This window comes from Sapajus apella, unplaced genomic scaffold, assembly GCF_009761245.1.
Source record: "Sapajus apella isolate SASKATOON/1434 unplaced genomic scaffold, GSC_monkey_1.0 scaffold24, whole genome shotgun sequence".
Lineage (NCBI taxonomy): Eukaryota > Metazoa > Chordata > Mammalia > Primates > Cebidae > Sapajus > Sapajus apella.
This window is the reverse complement of record NW_022436964.1, coordinates 13,585,631-13,601,982: the sequence shown is the minus strand read 5'-3', so window position 1 is coordinate 13,601,982 and position 16,352 is coordinate 13,585,631. Positions and strand designations below refer to the sequence as shown.

General features: G+C 37.1%; 1 protein-coding gene across 7 annotated transcripts in view; it reads right to left on the bottom strand.

Moving 5' to 3' along the window:
- Positions 1–16,352, bottom strand: part of TRPM3 (transient receptor potential cation channel subfamily M member 3) — a 921,715-nt gene that overhangs the window by 753,032 nt on the left and 152,331 nt on the right. The window lies entirely within an intron of this gene.

The following is a 16,352-nucleotide window of genomic DNA, read 5'->3' as shown; positions in this document are numbered from 1 at the left end:
AAAAAAAAAAAAAAAAAAAAAAAAAAAAAAAAAATGTCTATGGATAAAATTCATTGTTTGCATGTCCTCATCTGTTACCAGTGGTTTTTGTACAATATTCATTCACTCTTCTCCCAGAGGTATGAGTTATGCACCTCCCTTATTCATTAGTTCACCCATGCTCCAGGCGGCTCCCAAGGCTCAGCTTACTTCTACTGTGACAGGTGTGTGCCAAACAAAGGTGGTCCTTGATTTTTTATGTCTTGGGACTGACTTCTATAGTCTCTAAGTGGATTTAAGGAGGCAACAACATCTACTCTACAGAAAACCCTCCCTATGTCAGGACAAATAGTGAAAATTCTGTTTTTGTTTATCAGGGAACTTAGTGGTTTTACTGAGTAAGATTTTAGAGACTCTGATTTCCTTCAGAATTGGACAGCTGGATAATGCTACTGTCCTGTTTTGTTTCCATCACTTACACATACCTATTAAGATATTAGTGAAAGAGCACACCAGGCCACTTATATTACATTTATACAGACAGTTAAGGGGCCCTGTGAACACCCTGACATCTTCCCTTTCTCCAAGAAATGCTGCAAAGATTAAACTGTCAGTAACTGTGTTGCTCTCAAATAGGGAGAATTTTCTACAAAGAAAGTCCTTAAGAGATTGCCCACAGAAAGAGCCAGCATATGCTCACATACAACACCGAGGGTGCTTTCTGCACTAGAGTAAGTGTCATTTTCTTGAATCTATTCATTGTGTAGTGGTCAGCAGCTTTGGTCCACAAACTTAGGTGTGCAAGGTATACCACTTTATTCTTCCATATTGAAAATTAATTTTTACTTAAAGCTCCTATATGTTTTGTGACAGAAATATAACTGTAGATTAGTTTAACATCCTCTCCTTCACTTCCAGTGATTTAACTAATTTCTTAGGGACTTAGGTGATATTAAGGCCTACATCAAATAAGGGGAGCCCTTATAATTCTCAATGCTGAAATGCTGAAAGTATTTCCTTTGAGTTTGCGAAGAAAGACAAAGATGCCTGCTATCAATATTTCTATTCATTCTCACTTCAGACCTCCTAGCCAATACAGTAAGGCAAGGAAAAAAAAAGTACGAGAATTAGAAAAGCAGCAGCAAAATGATCTTTATTTACTATGATAAAATTATGTTTGTTGACAATAAAAAAGAATCTTCCAATGAATTAGGGCTTACTAATACAATTAGCAAGAATGTTGGATATAAAATAAGTGCAGATAAATCATCTGTATTTCTATTCCCCAGTATCAAAACTGTAAAATGTTTTTTAAATTTTATTAGCTAAATGTATTTTTCTATCAGTTACAGTAGTAAGAAAAATCATACGCATGATCTCTATGGTGAAAATTATAAAAGAAGAGTTTAAGTGAAAATATTTAGTTAATGGCTTGGAATAGTCAATATTGCAAAAATATTACCTGATCACAAATTAATCTGTAAATTTAATTCCAATAAAAATTCCAACCCCGTGTGTGTGCATGTGTGTGTGCATATGTGTGTGTATGTACTGTATGTGGAGCCTAACAAACTGCTTCTATAATATGTAGGGAATTATGAAGTTCCAATAGTTACACACACTAATTAGAGGAACAATTATGTCATGGGACTTGACTACCAGATAGCAAACTTCAATTATAATGCCATATTATTAAAGATAGGTTAAGTATTGGCATAGTGATTGACAAATAGAACCTGAGGCAAAGCCCCAGCTGTTTGTTAGAACTAAACAAAATAGAGAGCCCAAAAATAGACTGACCAGTGCATAAACACAATATATGAGTAAGTTGGTAACGTAGATCAATAGAGAAAAGATGAACTTTTAAAAATAAATTGCACTGAAACAACTGACTACATATGTGAAAAAAAATCCCTTCATCAACTATACACACAAACCAATTCCTGATGAATGAAGCACACAAATGTGAAAGGCAAAATTTCAGAAGCAATTCAGGGAGATATTTTTTATGTGGGTGGTAAAAGAATTATTTCTTAAGGCATAAAATGGGTAGGTTGTAAAGGGCAAGATTGGTAAATGCAATTATACCAAAAACTTCTATCTTCAAAAGCCATCAGGGAGTAAAAATATAAGCTATAAATTAAGACACAACACAACTCAAATATTACTATGTAGCATATGCAAAAAACTCCATGAATCAATAAGAAAAACACTATGAGAAAATGGGAAATGAACACAAATCTTACAAGAGAGAAGAAACAAATGACCCATAAGCAGAGTACAATGTGTGACCTTTTTAGTAATCAAAGAAACAAAATCATGAGATATAATTCATGACTACAAAGTTGGCAAAAATGTATATGTAGAATAATATCAAGCAATGCCATTAACGGATAGCCAAGGGGGTGTTCATACATTAAAAGTAGATATGTAAATGGGTAAAACTTCTTTGGAAATCATGTAGGAAGGTTGAACATGTACTTGCCTCTGATTCAGAAATTCTACCACTAGGTATTAATTCTTGACAAATTTTTGCCCATATGTACCAGGAAATATGCATGAAATATTTATAATCATGTTGTTTATGATAGTAATAAAACTGGAAAACCCCAATGTGTGTCTCATAAGAAAAATGAAAAAAATAAGTTGTGATATGCCCATACCATGTAAAACTATATTGCCATGAAAAGAAATAAACTTAAGTTATAATCACTGAAGTAGGTAAATCACAAAACTATAATGATGAATGATACAATTAAGTACTAAAGAATTCACACAGTGTGATTTCATTGTTACATAAATTACAAAGATAGATTAAATAACATAATATTTAGGAATTCCAAAAAAGCTTTTTTTAAAAAAAAAGTTATTAAGAAAAACAAGGGAATAATAAACATGATATTCAGGATAGTAGTCACCTCTGAAGCCCTGCACTGAAAGGAAGATGACATTGAAATGGCTATGGTGTCTATGGTCACATCACCCTGAATGTGCTCAAGCTTGTCTGAAAAGGAAATAGTAAATGTATTTCTTTTCCTGAGTAAAGTGATCATAGTTGTACAGTTTTTCATTATTCTTAAACTCCATTTATTATATTATACTGTGTTTTTTCCTATGTAGGCTATATTATTCAATAAAAGTTTTTGTTATAAAGAATTTATGATGAGTCATTTATACTGGGGTAAAAGGTAACAGCTATCAATTGAAAGTTTTGGGAAAATCAATGTGACAAATCAAAGGAGTCTGATAGGGTCTGTTGTTTTCTTTACTCATTAAAAAAAGATGTGGACAACACAGAATGTTACAATATGGGCAAAAGTGAAGTCTACAAAAGAGGTTCATTAGTCTGCAAAATATTCACTTGATCAAGTAAAATGCAGAGCCCCAAATAGAAAATGTCTGCAGTCCAGTCTGAATATATTAATTTGACTCTTCTAATGGGAATATTTTAACCCATGCAAAAAGGATGAAAACACCCAAAATCAGTAACCCTCTCCTCCTACAACGGATCACAACTCCTCACCAGCAAGGGAACGAAGCTGGATGGAGAATGAGTCTGATGAATTGACAGAAACAGGCTTCAGAAGGTGGGTAATAACAAACTTCTCTGAGCTAAAAGAAAATGTTCTAACCCAATGCAAAGAAACTAAGAACCTTGAAAAAAGGTTTGACAAAATGCTAATGAGAATAAAGAGCTTAGAGAAGAATATAAACGAATTGATGGAGCTGAAAAACACAACACTAGAACTTCAGGAAGCATACACAAGTTTCAATAGCCTAATCGACCAAGCGGAAGAAAGGATATCAGAGATTGAAGATCATCTCAATTAAATAAAGTGAGAAGGCAAGATGGGAGAAAAAAAGAGTGAAAGGAAATGAACAAAGCCTCCAAGAAATACAGGATTATGTGAAAAGACCTAATCTATGCTTGATCGGTATACCTGAAAGTGATGGGGAGAATGGAACCAACTTGGAAAACACCCCTCAGGATATTATCCCGGATAACTTCCCCAACCTACCAAGCCAAGCCAACATTCAAATTCAGGAAATAAAGAGAATACCACAAAGCTATTTTTCAAGAAGAGCAACCCCAAGGGACATAATCGTCAGATTCACCAGGGCTGAAATGAAGAAAAAAATGCTAAAGGCAGCCAGGAGAAAGGTCGGGTTATCCACAAAGGGAATCCCATCAGAATCACAGCAGATCTCTCAGCAGAAATCCTACAAGCCAGACAGAGTGGGGGCCAATATTAAACATACTTAAAGAAAAGAATTTTCAACCCAGAATTTCATATCCGGCCAAACTAAGCTTCATAAGTGATGGAGAAATAAAATCCTTTACAGACAAAAATATACTGAGAGATTTCATCATCACCAGGCCTGCCTTACAAGAGCTCCTGAAGGAAGCACTAAACATGGAAAGGAACAACCAGTACCAGCCACTGCAAAAATATACCAAATTGTAAAGACCGTCAACACTATGAAGAAACTGCATGAACTAACAGCTAAAACAACCAGATAGCAACAAAATGATAGGATCAAATTCACACATAACAATATTAACCTTAAACGTAAATGGGCTCAATGTGCCAATCAAAAGACATAGACGGGCAAATTGCATAAAGAGTCAAGACTCATCACTGTGCTATATTCAGGAGATCCTTCTCATGTGCAGACACACATAGGCTCAAAATAAAGGGATGGAGGGTGATTTACCAAGCAAATCAAAAGAAAAAAAAAAGCAGAGGTTGCAATCCTAGTCTCTGATAAAACAGACTTCAAAACAACAAAGATCAAAAGAGACAAAGAAGGCAATTACATAACGGTAAAGGGATCAATGCAACAAGAAGAGTTAACTATCCTAAATATGTATGCACCCAACACAGGAGCACCCAGATACATAAAGCAAGTTTTTAATGACCTACAAAGAGACTTAGACTCCCATACAATAATACTGGGAGGCTTTAACAGCCTACTGTCTATATTAGACAGATCAACAAGACAGAAAATTAGCAAGGATATCCAGGACTTGAAATCAGATCTGGACCAATCAAACCTAATAGACATCTACAGAACTCTCCACCCCAAACCCAGAGAATATACATTCTTCTCAGCGCCACATTGCATTTATTCTAAAATTGACCACATAATTGGAAGTAAAACACTCCTCAGCAAATGCAAAAGAACGAAAATCATAACAGTCTCTCAGACAACAGTGCAATCAAATTAGAACTCAGGATTAAGAAACTCACTCAAAATCACACAACTACATGGAAAGTGAACAACCTGCTCCTGAATGACTACTGAATAATGAAATGAAGGCAGAAATAAAGATGTTTTACAAAACCAATGAGAACGAGGACACAACGTACCAGAATCTCTGAGTAACACTTAAAGCAGTGTCTAGAAGGAAATTTATAGCACTAAATGCCCACAAAAGAAGTAAGGAAAGATCTAAAATCAACACTCTAATGTCACGATTAAAAGAACTAAAGGAGCAAGATCGAACAAATTCAAAAGCTGCCAGAAGACAAGAAATAACTAAGATCAGAGCAAAACTGAAGGAGATAGAGACACAAAAAACCCTTCAAAGAATCGATAAATCCAGGAGGTATTTTTTGGACAAGATTAACAAAATAGACAGCTAGCCAGACTAATAAAAAAAAAGAGAGAAGAATAAAACAGATGCAATAAAAAATGATAAAGAGGATAACTGATCCCACAGAAATACCAACTACCATCAGAGATTACTACCAACAACCCTATGAAAATAAACCAGTAAATACAGAAAAAAATGAATAAATTCCTGGACACTTACAGTCTCCCAAGACTAAACCAAAAAGAAGTCGAATCCCTGAATAGACCAATAACAAGGTCTGAAATTGAGGCAGCAATTAATAGCTTACCAACTAAAAAAAGTCCAGGACCAAATGGGTTCACAGCCAAATTCTACCAGAAATGTAAAGAGGAGCTGGTACCATTCCTTCTGAAACATTCCAAACAATATAAAAAGAGGAAATCCTCCCTAACTCATTTTATGAAACCAACATCATCCTGATACCAAAACCTGGCAGAGAAACAACTATAAAAGAAAATTTCAGGCCAATATCCATGATGAACATTGATGCGAAGATCCTCACTAAAATACCAGCAAACCAAATCCAACAGCACATCAAAAAGCTTATCTATCACGATCAAGTAGCCTTCATCTCTGGGATTCAAGGCAGATTCAACATATAAAAATCTATAAACGTAATCTATCACATAAACAGAATGGAAGACAAAACCACATGATTGTCTCAATAGATTCAGAGAAGGTCTTCGACAAAATTCCACAGCCCTTTATGCTTAAAAAAAACTCTCAATAAACTAGCTATCGATGAAATGCATCTCAAAATAATAAGAGCTATTTATGCAAACCCACAGCCAATATCATACTGAATGGGCAAAAACTGGAAGCATTCCCTCTGAAAACTGGCACAAGACAAGGATGCCCTCTCTCACCACTCCTATTCAACATAGTATTGGAACTTCTGGCCAGGGCAACCAAGCAAGAAAAAGAAATAAAGGGTATTCAATTAGGAAAAGAGGCAGTCAAATTGTCTCTATTTGCAGATGACATGATTGTGTATTTAGAAGACCCCATCGTCTCAGCCCAAAATCTCCTTAAGCAGATAGGCAACTTCAGAGTCTCAGGATACAAAACCAGTGTGCAAAAATCACAAGCATTCCTATACACCAATAACAGACTTAAAGAGAGTCAAATCATGAGTGAACTCCCATTCACAATTGCTACAAAGAGAATAAAATACCTAGGAATACAACTAACAAAGGATGTGAAGGATCTCTTCAAGGAGAACTATGAACCACTGCTCAAGGAAATAAGAGAGGACACAAACAGATGGAGAAACATTCCATGCTCATGGTTAGGAAGAATCAATATTGCGAAAATGGCCATACTGCCCAAAGTAATTTATATATTCAATGCTATCCCCATCAAGCGACCAATGACTTTCTTCACAGAATTGAAATAAACCACTTTAAACTTCATATGAAACCAAAAGAGAGCCCACATAGCCAAGACAATCCTAAGAAAAAAACAAAGCTGGAGGCATCAAGCTACCTAACTTCAAACTATGCTACAAAGCTACAGTAATCAAAACAACGTGGTACTGGTACCAAAACAGAGATATAAGCCAATGGAACAGAACAGAGGCCTCAGAAGTAACACCACACATCTACAATGATCTGGTCTTTGACAAACATGACAAAAGCAATGGGCAAAGAATTCCCTATTTAATAAATGGTGTTGGGAAAACCAGCTAGCCATATGCAGAAAGTTGAAACTGGATCCCTTCCTTACACCTTATATAAAAATTAACTCCAGATGGATTAAAGATATAAAACCTAACACCATAAAAACCCTAGAAGAAAACCTAGGCAATACCATTCAGGACAAAGGCACAGGCAAGGACTTCATGACCAAAACACCAAAAGCATTGGCAACAAAAGCCAAAATAGATAGATGGGATCTAAATAAACTACAGAGCTTCTGTGCAGCAAAAGAAACTATCATTACAGTGAACAGGCAAGCAACAGAATGGGAGAAAATTTTTGCAATCTACCCATCTGACAAAGGGCCAATATCCAGAATCTGCAAAGAACTCAAACACATTTACAAGAAAAAAACAATTCCATCAAAAAGTGGGCAAAGGATATGAACAGACACTTCTCAAAATAAGACATTTATGCAATCACAAACATATGAAAAAAAAGCTCATCATCACTGGTCATTAGAGAATGCAAATCAAAATCACATTGAGATACCATCTCATGCCAGCTGGAATGATGATCATTAACAAATCAGAAAACAACAGATGCTGGAGAGGACGTGGAGAAATAGGAATGCTTTTACACAGTTGTTGGGAGTGTAAATTGGTTGAACCATTGTGGAAGACAGTATGGTGATTCCCCAAGTATCTAGAAACAGAAATACCATTTGACCCAGCAATCCCATTACTGGGTATATACCCAAAAGATTATAAATCATTCTGTTATAAAGACACATGCACACGTATGTTTACTGAGGCATTGTTCACAACAGCAAAGACTTGGAGCCAACCCAAATGCCCATCAATGATAGACAGGACAAAGAAAATATGGCACATATACACCATAAAATACTATGCAGCCATAAAAATGGATGAGTTCATGTCCTTTGCAGGGACACAGATGAAGCTAGAAACCATCATTCTCAGCAAACTGACACAAGAACAGAAAACCAACACCGCATGTTCTCAGTCATAAGTGGATGCTGAACAATGAGAGCACATGAACACAGGGAGAGGAACATCACACACTGGGGCCTGTTGGAGGGTGGGGGGCTGGGGAGGGATAATAGGGTTTGGGGAGATTGGGGATGGATAGCATTAGGAGAAATACCTAATGTAGATGATGGGATGATGGATGCAGCAAACCACCATGGCACGTGTATACCTATGTAACAAACCTACATGTTCTGCACATGTACGCCAGAACTTGAAGTATAATAAATTTTTTTTAAAACTTTGCAATTTAAAGAAAAAGAAACACACAAAAAGAAAAATGAAAGACAAACGAAAGGAGACTAATTATAAAGAGTGTGGGATAGCAATGCAAAATGCAACACATTTTGTTCTGGTGGTTTTGTTATTTCTACCAGTGCTGGTATTGGGGCAGCTGCTTGGATGTGTATCACATAGCATTAAGCAGAAGAAGTAACTGCTTTATTCTTTGGTCCATGGGAAAATCCTAATCAATTAGTTCAACTTCACTGAAGGGAATAAAAACAGGGGATCTACTATGAGGCAATCACTGTCCTAAATCCTAGCACTTGAAAGTTGTTAAAATGTGATTCCAGATTAGAACTGGGGAAATCAAAAACCTCTGTAGAGGTGGTAAATTCCATGGAAGAAATACACGTAGGGTCTCCCACAGAAGCACAGAACATTAGCACTTAACCATGCCAAAGAGGTCAAAGAGGCTTCCCAGAGGGAGCAATTCTTGAATGGAATCTCAAAGCAGTTAGGGGACCAGAACAAATGCAAAAGATATCAAATCAGATACAACTAAACCATGTTAGAAAAGTCTCTCTAATACTAAAAGGAGGGTTAAAGTGTTAATTTTTTTAAAAAACACACAATTATTAAATATTATAGATTATTAGGCATGAGGAAAAGTACATATTCAACAGATAATCTAAGATTAATATAAACTCTAGATTTGACATCAAAGGCTTATAAACTATTTAGGTTGAACCATATGTAATGGCTGGGTATTTTTGGCCATGTTTGGCGGACAGAAACAGCAACTATGTGGCTCGACCCGACAGAAAGAAATAGATGAACAGATTTGATCAGAAATAATCTGGATACGGAAATGACAAGAGGCTTAATTATTACATATTGACATATCCACATGTAACATATGTATTATAGAAATCTTACCTATCAAGAAAAAAAGTCAAGCCTAAAAGGGAAAGAAAATTCCAGGGTCCAACAAGTATAAGCAGCAATAGTCCCTTGCAATGATAATCAAAGAAATGCATCCTAAAGCAGTAAGAAGATACTGTTCTTTCGGTCGTCAGATTGGGAAAACTCACATCAAGTTCTCTCCTCACCAAACTTATCCCTCTTAGGTACAAAAAACAACAACCTTCCAATGACCATTTATGCTCATTTCTTGCTTCAGTCAAATTGCTGAAGAATACCCCATAGTGGAAATGAAAGGAACTTGATTTCTTTAACAGATTGGCCTTTACTACAAATATTTCCTTTGGCCCAGCTACTGAGCCCAAAATGCGTACAGAGACAGAGGAGGGCAGCCCCTTCCTGTGAAAATATCAACAGGTGGAGCCAGATCCACTGGGTAGAAAATATACTATAAAAACACATGCAAATATGGACAGTTACACAACGGAGCTCAAAGGTGTGCTGGCTTACTGACGTTCTCCAAGGCAATAGAGCGCGTCGTTAAATATTTGTCCATCTGGCACTTTTCAAAAAAAAAGTATTTTTAAAAGAAACTAAAATCTAGACTTGAAAACGTTATAGGACTAAAAAAATAAAATTGTCTGTTTTTACCATGCACATTTGTTTGTGGCAAGCACCTTGGAAGAATGTGAAGCCATTAAGAAAGCCTGGTATAGCATGGAAGACTTAGAGACTCTATGGCAGTCTAGAAAGAATGCTGGGGTGAACGCTGAGAAGTGTTGGTGCCCCCAGCCTCCAAGCAGTCTCAGGGAACAACCTCTAAGGAAGGAAGAGCCTGGGGGAGAGGACTCAGCAGACAGGGAGAGATGATTTGGGAGCAATGCTGATTGATACTTTTTCAAAGGTACCAATACTCAGAGAAATTATCCCTGGATTTTTGAGAGAGGATTTGTGGGAGAAAAAATTAAATAATGGAGTCAAATCAGACTTTAGCACTAGCTTTAAGAAACACGTTCAGACCACGCTGTATTCCAACAATGACTCAGTGATTCAAAAGCCTTTGTGCAGGTCCGTGAAGGTGCTGGGTTTTGTTCTCCTTAGCTAAGGGTCTTTGCACATGGGGTTCTCATGGCCTCCCCTCAAGCAAACACATACACACACACAAATACATAAATACAAGGGCTGATTCCTTTCTTTCTCCAGATCCTAACCTAAATGGCACACATTCAAGGAGGAACTCTCTGATCAACATATTTAAAATCATTCCCTATTATTCTCTATTTCAGCATCCTATTCACTTCTGTTATAGCACTTAATCAGATTCACTTGACTGTTTATAAGTTTTAGTTGTTTCTCCCTAGCTTGATAGTAAGCTCTATGCACACAAGGATGATGTGTGTCTTGTTCACTACTGTATCCCCAGCACCTGGAAAGTGTCTGGTATATAAGACACTCTTAATAAATATTTGCTGAAATGGCCAATGAATAACTTGGAGGAAGGGACCCTCTCACAGTTAAGTCAGGACCACAAAAGCAAAAGTTGGGGGGCGTGCCAGTGTGACGAGGACGGATCCTGGGTTTTTCAAGGTTAGCCTCCATCATGGAACAAGCTGAGAACGCAACAGCAATTTAGGACATACAGGATAAAGGACTGGTGAACTTTAGCAGAGGGACAGTGAGAGCAGTTGAATGACCATTCCAAACAGTTCATAAGCACCTTGACACCCCTACCGGATCAGGTTAAAATCTGGGTCACCTTGTCTCCCAATCACTTTCCCCCATCTGCTACCATCTATTTCATTCATGTGTTTTGTTTGCTCTCTGGAAGAAGGCTCCTTGGGAAGGCATTTTGTTTGCTGCTGTCTCCCCAGGTATAGTATCTAGTACATGAAATCCACTCAATACATTTGAATTAATTCTGCTGGTGGGAATTTAGAGCCAAGTGTCTTCTGGTTATTTTCATTGCTATCTACAGCATTTAAACTACACTCCCCCTAAACTGAGGAGGTATGCTTTTCATATTTTAGAATTTGTGGGATTCCTAAAGCCATTGTATTAATTTCTTATTAAACTCATAAAAATTACAGGAGAAAACCACATTCAAGTGTCCATGAACATCCTCAGCAATGGTAAGGTACTGTAGGTATGAAAACTGTAACTAAACAAAGGCTCACTCGCCCCAAGCAGTTCAAAGGGTAGTGCTGTTTTTAAAAACAAGCAACAGCGCTACGAAGTCTATGCCTATTTATGTTTGAAACTGCAAGTAAAATTGTTATTTTTTACAAGTCTGTTGTTGGAAACATCTGTTAGTACCATCTGTATAGGAATTTAAAGTCAAAATTAGCAGCATGTTCTTTCTTGTTTGAGGCTCACCAGCATGAGAACTAAAACCACAGGAGAGATGTTCTTCAGGAATATTACTGCCCCTGCCCACCTTCCTTCCCCAATGCAAAATAACTTATTTACTAACTGAAATATCATCAGGCTCTACAAGTGGCTGATGTAACTGGATACCTTTAGGTCAACCAGACCTAAGGTATACGTGTATGCTACCAGCTTTGCCAGCTACCTTGAACTTGTGAGAAAGTCTGTCCTGACCCTCAGGGCACTGCTGGATGGCAGCTCTCCGACCCACCAATCATTCTTTCTCAGTCTCACTTTCAGCTCTTCTTGTGCATCTGAAGGCTCCATATTATGATCCCTCCTCTTATCTGTAATTCCTTTCTTGGACTCTTCTCAAATTGTGGTAAAGTACACAACGCATAAAATTTACCATCTTAACCATATTTAATTGTACAGTTTGTATCTGTTAAACAATTCCCCGTTCTCCCCTCCTCCAAGTCCTTGGAAACCACCATTTTACTTTCCATTTCTATGACTTTATTACTGATACTTTATATAAGTGGAGCTATGTGGTATTTCTGTTTCTGTCACTGGCTTGTTTTACTTAGCATGATGTCTTTAAAAATGCTCCATGTTGTCTCATGCGTCAGCATTTCCTTCTTTTGTAAAGCGAAATCACATCCCACTGTATTTATATACCATGTTTTGTTTATTCATTCATCTGCTGGTGGCACTTGGATATTGCAGATAATGCTGGTCTGAACATTGTGTACAAATGTTTCTTTAAGACTCTGCTTTCGGTTCTTTTGGCTCTGTTCTTACCGTTTTGACTACCACCACTTTTCGGGAGTTTCAGATTCCAAGTCAAGTGCACTATCGAATATACCACCATCTATGTGACTTCAGATACCGTCTTCTGAGAGTTGTGTTTTGTAATTGTGTCTAAGTTCCTCCTTTTTGAATGCACTCATCTGCCACACATCCCAACACCAGTGGGTTTCCTCAGGGCACTCTGAGTGGTAGGCAACATATGAGGGATGCAGACTACCTAACATGAGCCCTGGCTCTGCCACTTGTTAGCTAAACGGCCCCAGGAAATTTAACCTTCGCAGTCCTTAGTGTTCTCACCTGTAGTACCAGTTTCAATGGATTTTTCATGATAAAGGAATTAATACATGGGAGGTACATGCACTAGCATGATATGTAGACCACTGCCTGAAACGTCATAAAAGCAAACCTAATAGCTAGCTATTATTATTCTGGATTTTATATTAATTTATACTTGCAAACATAAAATTAACTTCCATTTCTATTTAAAAGACAACTAGTGATTCAGGATTATCATCCAGAGTTTTTAATCCTTCAGGTAGTTTGGGAGAGATCAATGTTGGGAGAGATCAAGAAGCTTAATGTAAGTTTTTCTTTAAAATTAGTCATTCTAAAATGTGAAGAAAACATGGAGAACACAACCCTTGACTTGTCTGATGGCCGAGGAGACTCGATCAGATGGCCTTACAGGCCTTACAGGTCTTTCAGCTTGCCTCTCAGAATCTGAGCCTAATAAACCCTGTACTGTTATGTTAGCTTGTTATTCTTTTGAGTGGTGAGGTCACACATTTCTGATAAAAATAAAAACACATTTTTAATTATGTGACTCATCTATTTATATAGGTAAACCATAAATTAGTAGAATTGACCATGCTGATCATTAAAATATTTTCTCCTGGTTAGTGAGGGCAATGTTACTAACGTTTACTAACTTTGCACTTTACCATAACTCAACTAAGATTTTATAAGCTAAAACTAACATATTCTACACTACTTAGTATATACAATTCTGAATTCAGCTGGGAAATAAAAGAGGCTATTCATTCTGCAAAATGCTGTAAAAGCTAGATTAACTATTCCTAAGAAATAATTGTGAATTGTCTGAATTTTGTATTGTATTTTCAAAGCATATTAAATTTTTGTTCAAAATAACTTGTATAGACTAAAAAGCCGAAATTATCAAACCATTTAAAAATACATTCTCCATAATATCAATTTTAATTAAAATTGGCGAACACAGAACAGGTAAATCCAGAGGCAGATTTACCATGAAATTTATGGAAGTTGGGAGATGGGGAAGAACCCTAGTAATGTGTTTACATATTTGCATGCTTTTGCAACACTTACATAAGATATTTTACATTTTCTTCTAAAAGCGCCCACCCCATCTAAAACTGTATAAGCTTCAGGCCCCACTGAACCCAAACTCCTGCACTCCTGACTGGGTATGATCATCTATTTGAGGATTAGAAATAATTCAATCCTTCCAATTGCGTTTCAAATTACCTGCATTCTGACTATCAGCCACTAGAGGGGCCTAGCTGCATTTGGTAAAGAGAGAGCCTTTGCTTCTTGTTCTTCCTATTCTGTTTTGTTTTGTTTTGTCCTCAAACAAGCAAGGAAACACTGAGCAAACAATATAGTCCTCAGAGTTGAACAGCTGCCTATTAGCTCGAACTGTTGCCATCGAGAGACTGACGTAGCAGAAAGGTCTTACTCTGTTTCCGAGGCTGCCAATCCTTTCACTTGGCAAAAACTCCAGAGAAACAAGGCCCAGCACGCCCCAGTTTAACAAAGTTGAATAAAAGGCCATTTCATCTCAGGGTTACTTAGTCCAAATCAAATAATGCCTAAGCTGTTTGGTCCAAGCCAGCTCAAGTGCTCAGACATCATACAAGGCTTTCTTTACTGAGAACAAGCACCAGCACCACCAGTCTCTGCGTACATTTAGCTTGCTCCTGCTGATTTCGCCCGCCTAACTTCCCAGCTGGAGTAGGTACCAAATCTCAAAATCAAGCTTCACCGAGGACTATCCCCTAGACGCCCCTTGACAATCACTCAGCAGGTGCAAATTAACCCATTACGCAATGTAATTTCCAAAGACTGACTTACCCATTTTACATAAGCAGAAGATTGATAATGTCACAGCACAAAATTGTTCATATTTGCCTATAACTTTCTTTCAAATTCTTATTTCCTATTTTTATTTAATCTAATGCAAAAAAAATGTGACTTTCACGGAAAAGAAAGTGATTCATTTCTAAAAACTTATAAGCTGTAAAATCAAGGGCTCCACATCTGTTTGAGGAAGTTTGACAATTTTCTCTGAGATCTTGAGAATTCCTTTCCATAACAAGGTAGGGAGGTGTGGGTGGGAATCACTGCAAGTTTGTGAGGTGTCATCAGACCAGGGTTAGTAGTTCCGTAGTTTCCCAATCAACTTGTTGATAAGTCATGATTAACAGTTCAGGAAACTCATGTTAGACAATAGTAATTCAAATTAAGCTAAACCAGGGGAGGGCATGTAATTTATTCGGATTTGCAATCTGTTTGTTGCAAGGAGCCAGAATCTTGCTGTGATTTGCCCTTCATGTGCAAAGCTCATTTTGCAAAATCCATCTTCCATAGAGAGGGAAAATCTCAACCCAGAGAATGTAGCCCATTAATATGTTAATTCTTTAATACATCACTAACCAAACTAGCTTTGGTGGTCATTTGTGACCAGAGGAGTTACAATGAGTGCAGAAGATTGGAATAGAGAAAGAGATATTCACTGGAATCAGGAAATAACAAGTTTGCTATTTCTAACTTAGGAAATTAACAGTAGTAAACCCCTATTTAGGGGCGAAGAGGCAAAAGGAAATAAAAGTCAGTACAATACATTCTATTTATTTCCACCTGGAATACTGTTAATAAAAATCATGGATTAAAGAATCTAGCCATTGTCTGCTGCTCAGATTTAATCTTGTACTGCTCTTATTCTTGTCTGTTGTGTTTTAGTTACACTGGTCTTCTTCCTGTTTTTCAAAATGCCAGCCCCTTCCGCCTGCCTGGATTGCTTTCTCACATCTTCAGATGCCTCACATTGTTTAATTCAAACCTCAAATGTCACCTCTCACAGAAGCATTCCCTGACCACTATTTACAAACCTTGTTCATTTACTTGTTCATTTTCCTGTCTCCCTCTAAGCCAATGTAAATTCCATGAGAGCAGAATCTTGTATATCTCGTTAACTGATAAATACCCCAGAGCCTAGAAACTTTTCTTTGTAAGCATCTTTTGCTAGGTGCTCAACAAATGCTTGTTGAATGATGAATGAATAAACAAAAAGTAAGATTATTCTCTACACTTTGTGTGTGTGTGTGTGTGTGTGTGTGTGTGTGTGTGTGTGTGTGTATATATATATATATATATATATATAATTAATACATTAATATCAAGATGCCCATCCTCTGGAGATGTACCATTTAATTTGAGAAATACATTGTATAGAAGAAATGATACCTGTATGTATTGTACAAATGCCAAGAAGAGGCAGAAATAGTTCACGGGAGAAGCAATGACTTGCCTTCCCTTCTGACGTCTCAGGAATTTCAGAATATACAGCAATGAGCTTTCATGGCTGTATGTAAGATTTTTGTACTGGCAGTCACCATGAAGCTGTCCCACAAATTCCATCCTATTTGGGGTAATTTATCTGTGCTCATGGTAACAGACGAGGTGTTACATAAA